Below are 15,195 nucleotides of genomic sequence, written 5' to 3'. Positions count from 1 at the left end.
AATGGAGTTTGGACTTGATCCAATAAGCATAGATCAAGTTACTAATTAAAGATTTTCAGCTACAAGGAAAGTAATAAGGAGTAAATGGTCCACACTGAATAGAACTCTTACATACTGGAAGGAAGAAACTGGAAAGTGAAAAGATCACTTACTTTTGTTAATGTACAGTGGTGATGGTAACACGACATTGTGAATATAATTAATGCCACTGTATTATATATCTAAATGTGGATAGAGGGGGAAATTTGGGGTGGTATATATGTTGACAGAATAAAAATTAAAAGTAAACAACAATAGGACTACACAATACAGAGAACCCTAAAGGAAACAGGGCTATAATTAAAAGGACAATTATATTATTCTCAATTGCTGAAGGATGGAAAAACCTAAGTATTCATCAACCAATGAATTGATAAGCAAAATCTGTTATTTTCATACAGCGGAATATTATTCAGAAGTAAGAAAAAATCAATTGCAGAGGCAAAGACAATGTGGAGGAACACTGAGGATATTAGGTTGAGTAAAGGAACCAGACACAAGAGGGCAAACACTTTATAGCCTCACTAATATGATCTAAATACAATGAATAAACTTATGGAGTTGGGACTATGAAATGAAGTTTGGTGGGAAATGGAATGTGGATGAAAAGGGGAAGATGATGCTGGGTATATACAGAATGCTTAATCAGGTAAAATGCATATATGGTAATGCTTGAACTTGATGGCAACACATTATAATTAAGGTAACAAACACTGATGATTTATGAACGAGAATGTGGCCAAAAACAGTGTCTAGGAAAGTTAAGGTTAGTTAGAGGACAGCTGAAGAATAATATTGGGAATGTAGAACAATGATTTTGACAGGAGATTGTGATTAATAAGATAGAGGAATGGACTTCTACTAAATGTTAAGAATGTGCTGATACAATGGAAAAATATAAATTATTTGGAACTATAATTAACACCATTGCGATAATTTTCTAGCAAAAGCAAGGTTGATACTACATTAATGCTCAGGCTTAAAAAAAGACAGGAGTTTGGTTTTGTGAAATCTGAATAGGATTAAGCAGTTTTTCTTTTATTTTTTCATTAATGCTGCATAATTATGACATTTAACTAATCTCTGTATCTTTATGAACACTACAGGAACAACTGAGTTAGAATTTGCAGTTAGACCAGATAAAGATGAGAAAGAACTTTTTAGGAGGAATGTATCCATAACTTGTTGAGCTGCATTTTTGTTATATTTTTCTGAATTTGAAATAAGGTTATAAAAAATACAATGATAATAATATTTACTCATTGATTGTAACAAAGGTACCACACTAATGTAAAATGTTTAAAATGGGGGCAGGAAATGGGAACACTTTATGCATCTTTCTGGAAATCTACAACCTCTCTAATAAAAAACCTTGAAGGCAAAGATAAATACCTCTTAATACATGAGGCAATGAAGTGGTACTAAGAATTTTAAAAAGGACAGAATTTGCAGAACTCAAGCAAATGCTGCATTTTTTTAAGGCGGGGGATAAGGTGAAGGATGACATGAGTTTCCAATCCCAGGTGAGATTCAAGATCAGTTCCAAAAGGGCAGTTGGTTTCACAGAAAGATAAAAAATTACATTTTAGACACATTACATCACACCCAAAGAGGGGACATTCATGTAAAAGCTACCAAAGAAAAAAGGTGGATGCTGGATTCAAACAAATTGATGAAAAACCAATGCTTAAGTGACAGATTTGTAATTGTATAAAAAGCACAAGTAAATGTGGGTAAATAAGAGATCCGCAAAGGAAAAAGACTGGAGGGGGTAAAAAGCAAAAGTAAAAAGCCTTAACCACTAATATTAAACTGAGAATATGGAAGAACTGTAAAGGAGGGAGAAATAAGGGCCCAAGAGGATCTGAACAATGGGGCTGCAGAAGTCAAGAAAAAGCAATGATTCAGGAAGAATCTATGTCATAGCAATGGAAGGGGCTTTTTATGACTTTGAAAGTCTGTGACTTTCTAATCACTTTGAGAAACAATGTGATAGAGTAAGAAGAAACACTGGATTTTGAATCACTGTTTTGACTTTTCTTAGTTCATTAGAACTACAGAATATTTTCACCAAAAAAATTATGTACTATAGATAGATAAATGGATGACCAAAACTTACAACTGCATGTAGAAAGATTTACTGGATCATATCAAGGCTCAATGTTGTAGACAAGGGATACTTATTTCTTCTACCACAATTTTTCCAATAGAAAAATTCCAAGTCCTCTAAACTCATTCTGAGCATCCAAAACAAAAACAAAAACAAAACAAAACACCATCCACAAAAATCAATTACATAGAATAAGAGAAGTGTGTTCTTCAACTATACCAAAAGAAGGGTGTCATAATAAAATATATCACTGATTCAGAATTAAAAGGATTTCTTTGAAAGTATAAAACTAAAATTAGCACTATACTTTTATATACATGTCCCAGAGACTTAAAATCTTTGGTCTGTTCATGTGCTGGCTGAGCCCTGAATCTCAGCAGAGTTGCAACACCTACTCACCAGTTCACTGGACTCACCCAGGACAACTAACGAGGAGATGATGATGGACAACACCCATGCCAAGGAACAGAGAGTGTGTGCAGCTGCAAGCAAGATGGTTCCATCCATCTGCCCCATGGGATCTAAGCCCCTCTCAATTAGAAACAAGAGTGGGCATCACCATCCCCAAATCCTCAAGATTGGGGAGTGAACAACGGACTAAAGTAGGCTTAGTAGTATACAATTAAAGACTTATTGCTATTTTATTCTAGTCATAGAATTACTTTGATCATTGTAAAGGCAGGGCCACCAGAGGTCCTGAGGGGGAGGGAAAGAGAAGAATAGGTTCAACATGGGTGCATTTTCAGGCCACTGGAATTGTCCTGCATATCACTGCAATGACAGATACAGCCCTCGACACATTTTGTCATAACCTATAAAGTTGTGTCGAGCAGAATGTAAACTATAGTCCATGCTCAGTAGCAATGCTTCAATATGTGTTCAACAATTGGAACCGATGTACCACACTAATCAAAGATTTTCTCAATGGAGAAAAGTGGGGGAGAGTTTCAGACTCTTGCTGCAGCCAACGATGGCTCAAAATGGTGATATGTACAATGATATCACCTCCAGAATGGCATGGTTTCATGGTGCTGAAGGGCACTATGCACCAGGCTGGTGGAATACTGGAGTCTACCTTCCTAGCTCTTCTCTAGGGTCAATGGTGCTGCAACCTGCTGGCTGTATGAAGGGGATACCAAGTGGAGCAATGATTACCAGAGACATGTAAGTAGAACTTAAACACAATTGGCACTATGGCTTCCTCCCATGGAGAGAGAACATGTATAGCATTGCAAACCTGGAGCTTAGATCTATTAATTGCCATTCAAAAAGAAACTTATGCATTAGTTGGTGCATTAATTAGTAATAAGCACAGTACCTATATGCCTAACAATTATAATGAGATATTTCTGTTCTAGATCATATGCAGAGTGATACTGAACATGTTAAAAGGTCCTGGTAAACTTCATTTTCTAAGTAGTTAATGAAAGGCATGCTTAACCCAGGTCTCTTCCTAGCCCTTATTCCAAAACCTGTCCCACTCATATCCTGGGGCTGACTGGCAAACCCACATGCGATCTTACCAGGGTTAAGCATTTTCCCACCAGGAAGGAAATGGCAAACAGGTGGCTGCCATGGCGAGAGCTCCATGGGGTGCAGGTCAAAAGGCTATCTGGGAGCTCCTTTAGAGACACTGCACCCACACTAACAAAACTGTGTCAGCTTTAAAGCAATTCCATGTTCCATCTATTCTTCCCTTTTCCTCCTCTTATGACCTTTGGTAACCACTATTTTATATCAATTTTACAAGTTCTTCAGTTACACATGCTAATAACTACAATAGCAATACATATACAGTGGTCCATGATTGTACTCCCTACTTTGTTTATCCCTCAGTCTTGAGGTATTGGGGATGACATCCACTCTGCTTAAGAATGAGAGGGGGTTTAGATCTTAATTGGCAGATAGAAGGAATTGTCTTGCTTGAAGTTATATACACTCTCTTTGTTTTTTTTTTGGATGGGGGTTGTTCATCCAAAATTTGGATACCAAATTTGATAACTGTCATCTATGCAGAAGTTCCACCACCCAAGTTAAAAATTTTTAAAGTATTTTAGTGACAGGACAAAACAACACCTATATCTGTTTTTTTCCATTTCTAATCCTGGAAAGAATTCCTGAACTCTCAGCAGCCCATCCCTACTGAGAAGGCTGCACACTGACAGGTGCTCACTCTTCTCTCCAGCCCTAGCTGCACACTCTGCTACCTGTTCTGTGGCAGACTGCCTGGTGACACTTGCCTCAGGGGTTCACACAGAAGTCAGAGAAGGAGGAAAGCTCCCCATCCTGTCTGCCTTTATAATCCAATTTCTCCTATTAGAACTGGAGGTGTCTTCATGGATACTGCAAGAGATGGACTATAGATTCCATGTGACATCACTACATCCCACACCATTTAAGAGCTAACCTGATTCCTAATTTCTCAATATCCTTTCAATGTATGGAGAGAAACCACTAGAGCTTTAACTTTCTATCTCCTATTGCCTCACTCAGCTCTAGTTACATTTCACCCATATAATTATATATAATATTTTACAAGCAAAAGTGAAATGTCTGGCTCTCCTACAGGTTGAGAGTTGGTCACAGTCATGCAATAAATTTAGGACCAGGCCCTAAATACTATCCCAGCATTCCAAACTTACAATCATGTCTTCCTTTTCATTCAAGTTTCTCTCCAGTGCTTCTCAGGACATGTGAGAGGCTTGCTTTTGAATGAGGTAAGTGCTTACAGAGCTCAGATGAAAATATACCAAAATGAATGCTCTTGAACAATCAGAAATGGAAAGAATCACAAATAGAAACTGAAGTATTTAACCCATATTGTATGAAGAGTTACAAATAAACATAAACAACTGATGTGTATATCATTCACTGGAAGGAATTTATATATTTTTAAATATTTTATGACCTATGTATGTGGATTTGGGTACCTTGACACTACATGTCTAACATGAGTAAAAATTAAAATATAAAAAAGTGCACATCACTCCTCTAATGATACCAAGTGAATCAGGCACATGTGAGACATACACATAAACAATTACATAGAAAAATCCAATATTAATGGGGTAAAAATAAAAAGATATATGCAGACCTTTAAGAGACTCATATCTAGCCATTTTTCCCAATTATTTAAAATATTTACTAGGAAATAAGTTATTCTTAGTAAATTGTTGTGTTAGTGTGATATAAAAATAGGTATTTATAGTAGCAGTGAGTATTATATACTAAAAGGTACTTGGTGTCCAAGGAAATTTCCTTATTAAAACTTACTAAAGGCAAAGGATTTATCCCTTTTGTTCCTATGAAACTCTGGTCCATGTTCCAGGACTACAGGCTAGATTTGTACAAAGTCACTTCAAAACGACACCAAGCAGTGGTTTAAATTGCTTGAGGCATTTTCTTTGGTCCCACTCCTGACTCACACCTTCCTCCAAAGCCAGAGATATATTTATATATGAATAAAAGCTTATACCATGGAAAACCATCATACAAATAGCTTATAGATACTTGTTAAGTGCCAACTGTGACCAAAAATAATTGGACCATTTGTAGTATGCAAAATGAATTCAGTAAAAGATAAATCCACTTAAAACTATTCACAATTTTTAAAAGTTTAGAAGTCAGATCACGTGTTACTAGATCTACCATTCTATTTTATCTTTGTAAAAATAGTTATGGTAGGACCATGAAGACTTAAATCTAAGAAGAGTCACAGAAGTATGAACTCAAGTCATTGTGGCAGATAAGATCAAAGAACATTTCAAAAGTTTCATCCTTAGATATGAAAACTAAACACAGACATGACAAAAATAACTCTTTAAGAAATAAAATTTAACATAAATTAGTATATTACAGCTTTAAAATATTTTGCTTAAATAAAAAATATTAACTGGGATAGCTTTGAATAGAATATTTCTTGACTATTGTCTTCTCTACAGAGTTTTCATGGGAAAAATTGATGTAGGGAACTTGTCTCAATTTCAACATTTTATGAGATTAATGCATTACATAATAAAAATGTGGGGAAAATGGCTCTGGGAGTTTTGGGACATGTATTTTCTCTTAAAATGTTTCTGTTTCTGAAAATAGTGGAATAAAATGTATTCCTTCAACATAATTCTGACCAGTTTCTAGAAATAATCCTTCACTTAACATCGAATTATCTGAGAGTACACATACCATATTTTAGATTGAAAATACCTGTGAGTCTATGTAACAATTCAATATTCTGACACCTTTTTGATAAAGTCATAGTTACTCTATTAGTCAGGGTTCTCTAGGGAAACAGAATCAATAGGAGATATCTGTCAATAGTAAGAGATTTTATAAGAGTCTCTCACATGACCGTGGGGATGCACAAGTCCAGGTTCCACAGGCAGGCTGCAAACCAAGGGCTCTGATGCAAGTCCAATGAAGGTTCTTGATGAGTTTCTGGGATACAGTGGTTGTCCAAACATGAGCTAGGAAATTGTCCCAGAATGCTGGAATCACTTCCCCTTTTAAGGCATACAGCTGACTGGATAAAGCATTACTCATTGCTGATGACAATCTCCTCGACTGTCAGAGATGCAATCAGCCATCTATGCAGTAAAGTCACTGGTGACTAAAGTCCATAAATGTCCTTGTATTACAATTAGCTCGGTGCTTGCTTGGCCAAACAACTGGGCACAATTACCTGGCCGAGTTGACACATTAGCCTAACCTTCACAGTTACTCCACACATTTTGAATTGTGCACCTTTACAACCAGAAGTTTCTTTCTAATGATTCTCACCATATCTATGGTCCCTCAGACATGGGAGCCACTTAATATATTTTAATGTAACATTTATTGTGATTTATGTATCCTAAAAAAACTCAAATAAAAATTTAAAAATTAAAAAAGAGGTTCTGATTATGCCACACCCCATCCTACCCCACTCCTCCCACATGAACCTCTTTCATCAGGGACACATTCACTGCATTTGGTGAATACATCTTGGAGCACTGCTATACTGCCTGGATTATAGTTTACATTGAAGATTACACTCTCCCCCAGTCCATTCAATGGGATATGGCAGGATATATAATGTCTTGCATCTGTCCCTGCAATATCATTCAGGACAACTCCAAGTCCTGAAAATGCCCCCATATCACACTGCTTCCTCCCTCTCCCTGTACTCAGCAACTCCCCTGTACACTGTCTCCACATCAATGATAACATTTCTTCCATTGCTAGAGTCACAATAGTTCTATAGTAGAATACCAGTAAGTCCACTCTAATCCATATTTTATTCCACCATCCTGTGGACCCTGGGATAGTGATGTACACTCCATCTCTAAATCGAGAGGGGGCTTAGATCCCCTTAGATGGATGCAATTCTCCTGCTTGCAGTTGTAGACTCTCTTGGTTCCCTGGTGTGGTGGTTCACCATCCTCACCTCCCTGTTAGCTGACTTAGGTAAGTCCAATGAACCGGAGAGTAAGGTGCCACAACTCTGCTGAGACTCAGGGCCCAGCTGGCACATGGACAGCCCAGAGATTCAAGCCTACTGAGTATACACCAATGCCACGTTCAGCAAAAGTGAAAGATGAGGCATGTGTAGAGAGGTCACATGTGAGCCCAACTCCATCATACTCGGGGGCTCAAATTCCAAAGTAGGGCCCACTGGCAAGGCATTGAACATGAGAGCCATCTGCCATGACTGTAGAACATGTGTGCCTCTGTATCCCTCAGGAGCACCACTACCTGGGGTTGTTATCTACTTTAGCTGTCTCTGGGATCCTGCTGGTGTGCATAAGCATGACCCCTCTGATGACCTCCCGACTCATTTTGAAGTCTCTTAGTCATATAAACTCATTTGTCTTTACCATTTCCCCCTTTTACTCAAGGCCTTTTTCTAGCTGCATCACCAGCTGCTGCTTGGGAGTAATTCCTCAGTGCAAGGAAGGTTCATCTCTGGGAGTCATGTCCCACACTGGGGGCAAGGTAACACATTTACATGCTGAGTTTGGCTTAGAAAGAGGCCACATTTAAGCAACATGGAGGCTCTCAGGAGTAACTCTTATGCACCCTGCAGCTCTAGACCTAGCTGGAATTTCAAGCGCAGAGGCTCATAAACATAGTCATCAGTACCAAGAGCCCATCATTGGACCATCCTTCTTCACTATTTTTTGCCTGTGCACTAGGGGGACTGTTGCTGTTCTGCTGGGGAATGTGACAGAGCTCCCCTAGCTGGGAACTCAGCACTCCCTCAGTTGTTTGAAACTCTACCTACTATGGCAATACACAATGGATATCCAAACATTTTTATATACCCTATATACATGCCCAGGAGAACTCCCTCCCAACCATGTGCCCCCATCAATGACACCCCACACCAGTGTTCCTCCCCTGCCATAGTTGAACACCCTGTGATTAAAAACTTCTTCAAAAATGAAGCATAATATATTGCCGAATTTGATCACTACAAAAATGAAATAGTAATAGGTTTCAAGATTAGAAACAAAATTCATATTAATTTAGAAAAACTGAAATAAAGTAAAAAACAGGGGTACTAAAAAATGAAAAATATCATAAAACTTTGGTTTTGATGTTTTGCCTTTCATCACTGTAATAGCTGTTGCCCTGTATGTAGAGTGGCAAGGCAATCTCTTCCATTCCTTCCTCAGTGTCTACACCCTTTTTTTTAAAATTTTGTCTTCAAAAAAATTTAGATCACAGTAAAGTCACATATACAATATAGGGGACTCCCATATGGTCAACATCAAACCCTATTCACCCCTTCCCCAACAAGATATTTTCATATTCTCTTAAGTATGGGTCTTCATACTCCTTTTCTCCACTGCACCTGTCCTTCTCTAGTTTCTTTCTCCATCTGATTATTATTGCCCCTTATTTAAACTCTTATTTTGGAAGGGAACAACTGCCATCTTGTCTAGGTACTACCTTTAAATGTGTATATATTTTCAGAATCAATTATCTTTAAAGGTGTTTTCAATTACATGTCTTCAAATACATTTTTTTTCTGAACTTAAGCTTATATTTGAGTATTTTACTCTTACAATTAAATTTTAATTTCTCATTGTATTTTAGTGCTGCCTTTCCAATGACTCTTATCATTCATATGAGGCATTTGAATTTCAGTTTTTTTATTTAGTCTTTTAATTTGGTTTTAGTGGTGGCAGTTATTTTTAGATTTTTTAAAAAACTTTATTTCTAGTGCTATAGATTCCCAATCATATAGGTTCAGAGTCATTTTAATAGGACCTACAATTTTTCCAACAATTGGTTTTCCTATTATCAGGCATATAAAAGATCTGCCAAAATAACTTATGTATATCATATGGTCCAAAAACTCATCAGTAACTTTTGCGCATACTGTATTTAAACACTTTATTTTAGAAATAACCTCTAGCAAGAAAGAACAGATGTAATTTTGTTTACTGATATTTTAGTAAAATATCAGTAAAACATAAAAATCCTGCCAGCCACAAGACACCTTGATTCTCTTACTGAGCATCTTGAAAACATGTACATTACTAGGAATTGTGTGGATTCAAACCATGAAAATGTTGGTCTCCTACTAATGGGATAACATTCCGGGATTTCAGAATTGCACATCCAGGCTTCCTGTGCCCTGGGGACATTCTGCTGCTACGTGGACTGTCATTTGTGGAAGTCACTAAACCCTATTCAGAGCTGTAACATCTACTGTGGAATCTCTCTTTTTTCTTTCTTTCTTTCTTTTTTAGTTAGGCCAGGAAAAAGATTTTATTTAGAAATGGGAAAAAAAAGAGAACTTGCTGAGAACTGGAGAGGATGGAAATAAGCACCAATACTGGTGTCAGCTCCTCTAGGCAGAGAAAATGAGTTCTGGCTTGTGGGTCACCTTCAAAGCTATTAATTTTTCCTCCCCTTACTAATGCTAGTGGGAGGGGCCCAAGCTGCTATTGGTTATCCCACCAATAATGGGGGCCAAAGCTGAGTACTCTTTGGAATATGCAGTGCCTCCCCTTAGCCCAGGGAAGAGTCCCAACTGGAACCTGAAAGTCAAGGTCAAGGACTCAGTAGGGTCTCATGGCCACATAGTCTGTTGGCCATGTTGTGGCTCATCTCTTCACTTCCCTGTACTCAACTGTCTCAACTCCCCCTCAGAGAGTTCATGCCATTATTCTTAATGGGGTGCTGAAGGGCCAAGGTCATTCTTCTGTAGTTGCTTCCTGCTGGTTAGGGCAGTAGTCCCTGCCTGACAGGGCATGAACCTCTCTCGCTATTCTATTGTGTTTGAGGAAAAACGGGTCCACATCCTAGTTGGAACTGGATGAAATCCCCACATGATTAATAAGGCATTGATTCATAAGAAATAAACTTAATCGAATTTTGAAAATCATGGTCCCAAAAAAGAGATAAAGAAGATGGTGGCAAAAAGACCCAAAAAAGGGTGCAGTCATGACATACTAGACCACAAGAGTGAGAAAGGACAGGTACCTTCAGAGGCTGCTTCCTCCCAAAGTTGATGGAAACAGCATTCTTCCTTGAATTCTTTTATGCTGAGAGAGACTGTAGTAGACCTGCTAGGTTTTGGTATGAACTTCAATCCCAATTCCTACAGCAGTGGTTATGCTTAGGACAGCTAGAAGAGGTGTGAAGAAGGACTGCCCTAGACAGAAACTCACAGAGACAGTATAGGCAGCAAGACAAGCACATGGCAAAGAAAATAAAGATGGTACTTAAGAGAGCCATTCCTTTATCTTACAGCTACATTCCTTACCTACTTATAAAATGAATTAAGTTTAAGATTTTTAACATGCTCAAAAGCCTTCTGCATATGATCTAGAATTGAAGAGATATCATATTCATCAGTATGTAGGTAAGTACTTAATACTTATCAATGCATGAATCAATGCACAGATTCCTCTTTGAGCTGTAGTTGATATATCTAAGCTCCAGGTTTGCAATACCATACATGTTATCTCCCCATGGGAGCAGGCCATAATGCCAATTGTGTTTAAGTTCTACTCACAGTACTCTGATCATTGTTGCTCCACATGGTAAGTCCTTCACACAGCCAGCATGCTGCAGTACAGTTGATCCTAGAGAGAGACTAGGAAGGGAAGGCTCCAATGTTTCACATGCCTGGTGCACAGTGCCCTTTGACACTATGAAACAGAGCCACTATGGAGGCAATGTCCATTGTCCATCTGGCCATTATCAATCCATTGCTGACTGCTGCAGGAGCCTGAAGCTGCAATGTACTCTTCATCCACTTCAGGAGCATAACCAGAGATCTGACAGATACCTTTATTTTGTAGAGGTCCGTGGTCAACTTGGCCAACAACTCAAATGGACAGGCAACATGCAGGGTATTTCAGCCAGATCTGGATGCACAATAGAGGTTAAAAGAGATAGACTTCTATATTGTTAATCTTTATATACTTTCTAAATACTTCCAATGTAATATGTAACATATTAAATGATATTACTTTTGCCATTTTGTAAATGAACAGGTATTTTACTTTAGCAGTATAGGAGAAACTACTTTCTCCAGTATTTTATGAAAACTAAGGGTTCCCAAAGCAATCAAGATTATCTTTCCATACCACCACTTTAACATGCAGATTGAGGTGGCCTCTGATAGGTTTCCCTGCTATGAAGTTACCCTTCATTACTACTATCAATGTACATTTTCTAATTAATAATGATTTCCTGGAATTAGTCACTTAAATACTTCAGTTTAGAAGATGCTTTTCCAAACTCCATAAATTTACCATAACCACATGGACTGGATACTTCACATTAAAATAAGCTTATTAAATTACAATTAGGGAGGCATATGTAGCTCAAGTGACCAGGCTCCCATCTACCATATAGGAGGCCCCAGCTTCAATTCCCAGGGCCTCCTGGTAAAGACAAACTGGCCTGAGCACTGTAGAGCTGAAAGTCCATTGACATGGAGAGCTGACAGCCCATGCTGCACACAGCTGGTGCAGCAAGGTGACACAACAAAGTGAGACACAGAGGAGAGACACTGAGAGATGCAGCAGACTGGAGAGATGAGGCGGCTTGTGAAAGTGAATGCCTCTCTCCCACATCAGAGGTTCTGGGATCAGTTCCTGGAGCCTCTTAATGAAAAGACACAGGAAGCACATGTGAGAGCAAAAACAAAAAGGTGGGGGAATAAATAAATCTTTTTTTAAAAATTACAATTAGCAGCCAATGAAGCTTGCTTTATTCATTGAAAAGAGGGCAGATCTACATTTCCTCTGTTTAACTTAATTCCATTAAACATGAATTTAGAATTTCATTGTCTTAAAGACCTAATAAATATAATATTTATTTAACTGGCATTCTATAAATGTAGGGAGATTACATCTAAGTTAAATAAAATTGAAATCATTATAGTTTGTTCCAGGACTGTTCTTTTCCCTTCTTTTACAAAAGTTTTAAAAACTTCTCTTGTTTAATAAAATTCTAAAACTGAATAATCTTAAAAGCATACTGAATGCTAGGTTCTGGAATATATTACAATTGTTTAATTTGTTTCAATCATAATTTAGAAAAGATCTTCCATAGCTTTCAAGGACTTTTCATTTGCTTCCTGAAATTCATTAATAGGATTATTAACCACCCTTATTTTAAGGCTATCAAAAGGTTTAAATTGGGGAACCACAGGACAAACTGATTTTTAATTCCACAGCCTAGATGACTATTTTAATCTGCCACACCTAGCCCCTCACTCAGAGCTCTGGCAAAGAGAAGGCCCAAGGCACTGGGAAGGTTAAAGGGCTCAGGAAAACCTTTCTCTTTCCCAATTCCCAAATGCCCCACTCCCTTCCCTTCCCACACTTGCCCACATTAACAACATCTCTCATTAGTGTGGTACATTTGTTACAATTGATGACCACATATTGGAGCTCTGCCACTAAGTGGGGATTATAGTTTACATTATAGTTTAAATTCTCTCCCATACAATTTTATAAATTATGACAAGACATATAAAGGCCTGTACCTGACACTGCAACATCACTGAGCACAATTCCAGTGTCCTGAAAAGGCCCTTTATTACACCCATTTTTCCCTCTCCCTCCCCTCAGAACCTCTGGTGGCCACTGCTTCCTCATCAATGATAAAAGTTCTCCCATTACTAGAATCACAATAAGTCTGTAACAGAATTACAGTAAGCCTACTGTAGTCCATCATTCATTCCCCAATTGCAAGGATTCTGGAATGGTGATGCCCAGTCTGTCTCTAACTGAGAGGAGGCTTAGATCCCAAGGGGCAGGCGGATGGGACTATCTTCTTGTAGTTGCAGACTTTGCCTGTTCTTTGGAATGGTTGTTCATTCTCATCTCCTTGTCAGATGTCCTTGGTGAGTCCAATGAACAGGAGAGTAGGTGTTGCAAATCTCTTTGAGTTTCAGAGCCCAACTGGCACATAGAAAGCCCAAAACTATAAGTCTCTTGAACATAAACCTATCAATTCTATTACTAACTATAGGTTCAAATACAATTGGCAGAAGAGCCATGTGTTTGGAAAGCACAACTGAGTCCAACTCTGTCACACTGGGGAGCATAAATTCCAAAGTAGGACCCAATGGTGGGGTGCCAAACTCCTCAGATGTCAACCCAGCCTATAGTGTCTGGATGTCTCCAGAGCTCTCAGGAACCCAGCTATTTGAGGCAAATATTTACTGTGGCAGTCAATCAGATCCCTAGAACATAAATGTAACCTCTAGAATGATCTCCCCACTCACTTTGAAGTCTCTTAACCATATAAACTCATTTTCTTTACTCTTTCCCCCTTTTGGTCAATGTCTTTTTCCAGGTGCACTGCTACTTGGTGCTTGGTAGTAATCCCTTGGTGTAAAAGAGCCTCATCCCTGGGCATTATGTCCCATGCCAGGGGGAAGATAGTGCATTTATATATTGAGTTTGGCTTAGAGAGATGCCACACTTGAGCAATGAGGAGGCTCTCAGGAGATAACTTTTAGGCAGCCTATAACACTAAGCTCGGTTTCAATTTCAAAAGTAAAGGTTCATAAGTACAGTCATCAATATCAAGGGTCCATCAATGGCCCATCCTCTTTTACTAGTCACTGCCCCTATACTCAGGGGATTCTTGCTGTCACATTAGGGAATGTGGCAGAACTGGACATTTAATGTTCTCTTGGTTATTGTGTGATTCTTCACCCACTGCGACAATGCCCCATGAACATCTGACCTCATGCCTCACATACATGCCCCAGGTGAACCTCTTCCCATGAATCCCCCATCATCGACACCCCACACCAATGATCCTCCCCTGCCACAGTTGGAACCTTTCTTAGATCCAACATTTCTTCAAAAAATGAAGCCAATGAAATAACCAAACACAATTAATAAGAAAATGAAATGATAGTTTAAAAAATAACAAAAATAAAAAATTTTTAAAAATCGAAAAAAAATTTAAAAACCTTTTCATTATGCCTTCCATCACTATAAGATCTGTTGTCTTGTATGTACTGTGTTATTCCCTAGTGTCTTATTTTCTTCATTGTATCTTCAGAGAATCTTTAGGTTCTAGAAAAGCCATGTGGAGAATATAGGGTATTCCCATATACCCAATATCCTCCCCCTTTACCTGTTTCCCCTATCAATAACATTTTACATGTGGATGGTACATTTGTTACAACTGAGGTACAAATATTGAAGCATTGCTGCTAACCATGGTCAAAGATTTACATTATGGCTTATAATTTGGACCCTACAGTTTTATAAATTTTGATGACATTTAACAAGGCCTGTATCCATCACTGTAAGACCATGTGGAACAATTCCATCACCCCAAAAATGCCCTATGTTCTACCTATATTATTTCTCTCTCACCTCCCCTTGGGACCTGGGCAAGCATCATGCTTCACTCCTTAAAGAATGAGATTCATAGTTACTTAAAACAACACTGAGGGCTCCATACACTGGCCTGTCCTCCCATTTAAGGCACTGCCTATGATCTCAAGAGACTCCTGCCACTCTGAGAACACAGCAGGACTGACTCCCCAGGAGACCACAACTTCCCTCTCATTA

The 15,195-nt window shown here is 38.4% G+C and overlaps 1 long non-coding RNA gene across 1 annotated transcript in view; it reads right to left on the bottom strand.

The window, feature by feature from the left end:
- Nucleotides 1-11,340: 11,340 nt before the first annotated feature.
- LOC139437628 (uncharacterized) overlaps nucleotides 11,341-15,195 on the bottom strand; it is a 45,929-nt gene continuing 42,074 nt past the window's right edge. The window contains exon 3 of the long non-coding RNA XR_011647499.1: nucleotides 11,341-11,511. This is a non-coding gene — a long non-coding RNA (uncharacterized lncRNA). The remainder of the gene's footprint in view (nucleotides 11,512-15,195) is intronic.

Source organism: Dasypus novemcinctus, chromosome 26 (assembly GCF_030445035.2).
Source record: "Dasypus novemcinctus isolate mDasNov1 chromosome 26, mDasNov1.1.hap2, whole genome shotgun sequence".
Taxonomy (NCBI): domain Eukaryota; kingdom Metazoa; phylum Chordata; class Mammalia; order Cingulata; family Dasypodidae; genus Dasypus; species Dasypus novemcinctus.
The sequence above is the reverse complement of the archived record's forward strand: the minus strand, read 5'-3'. Positions and strand labels throughout refer to the sequence as shown.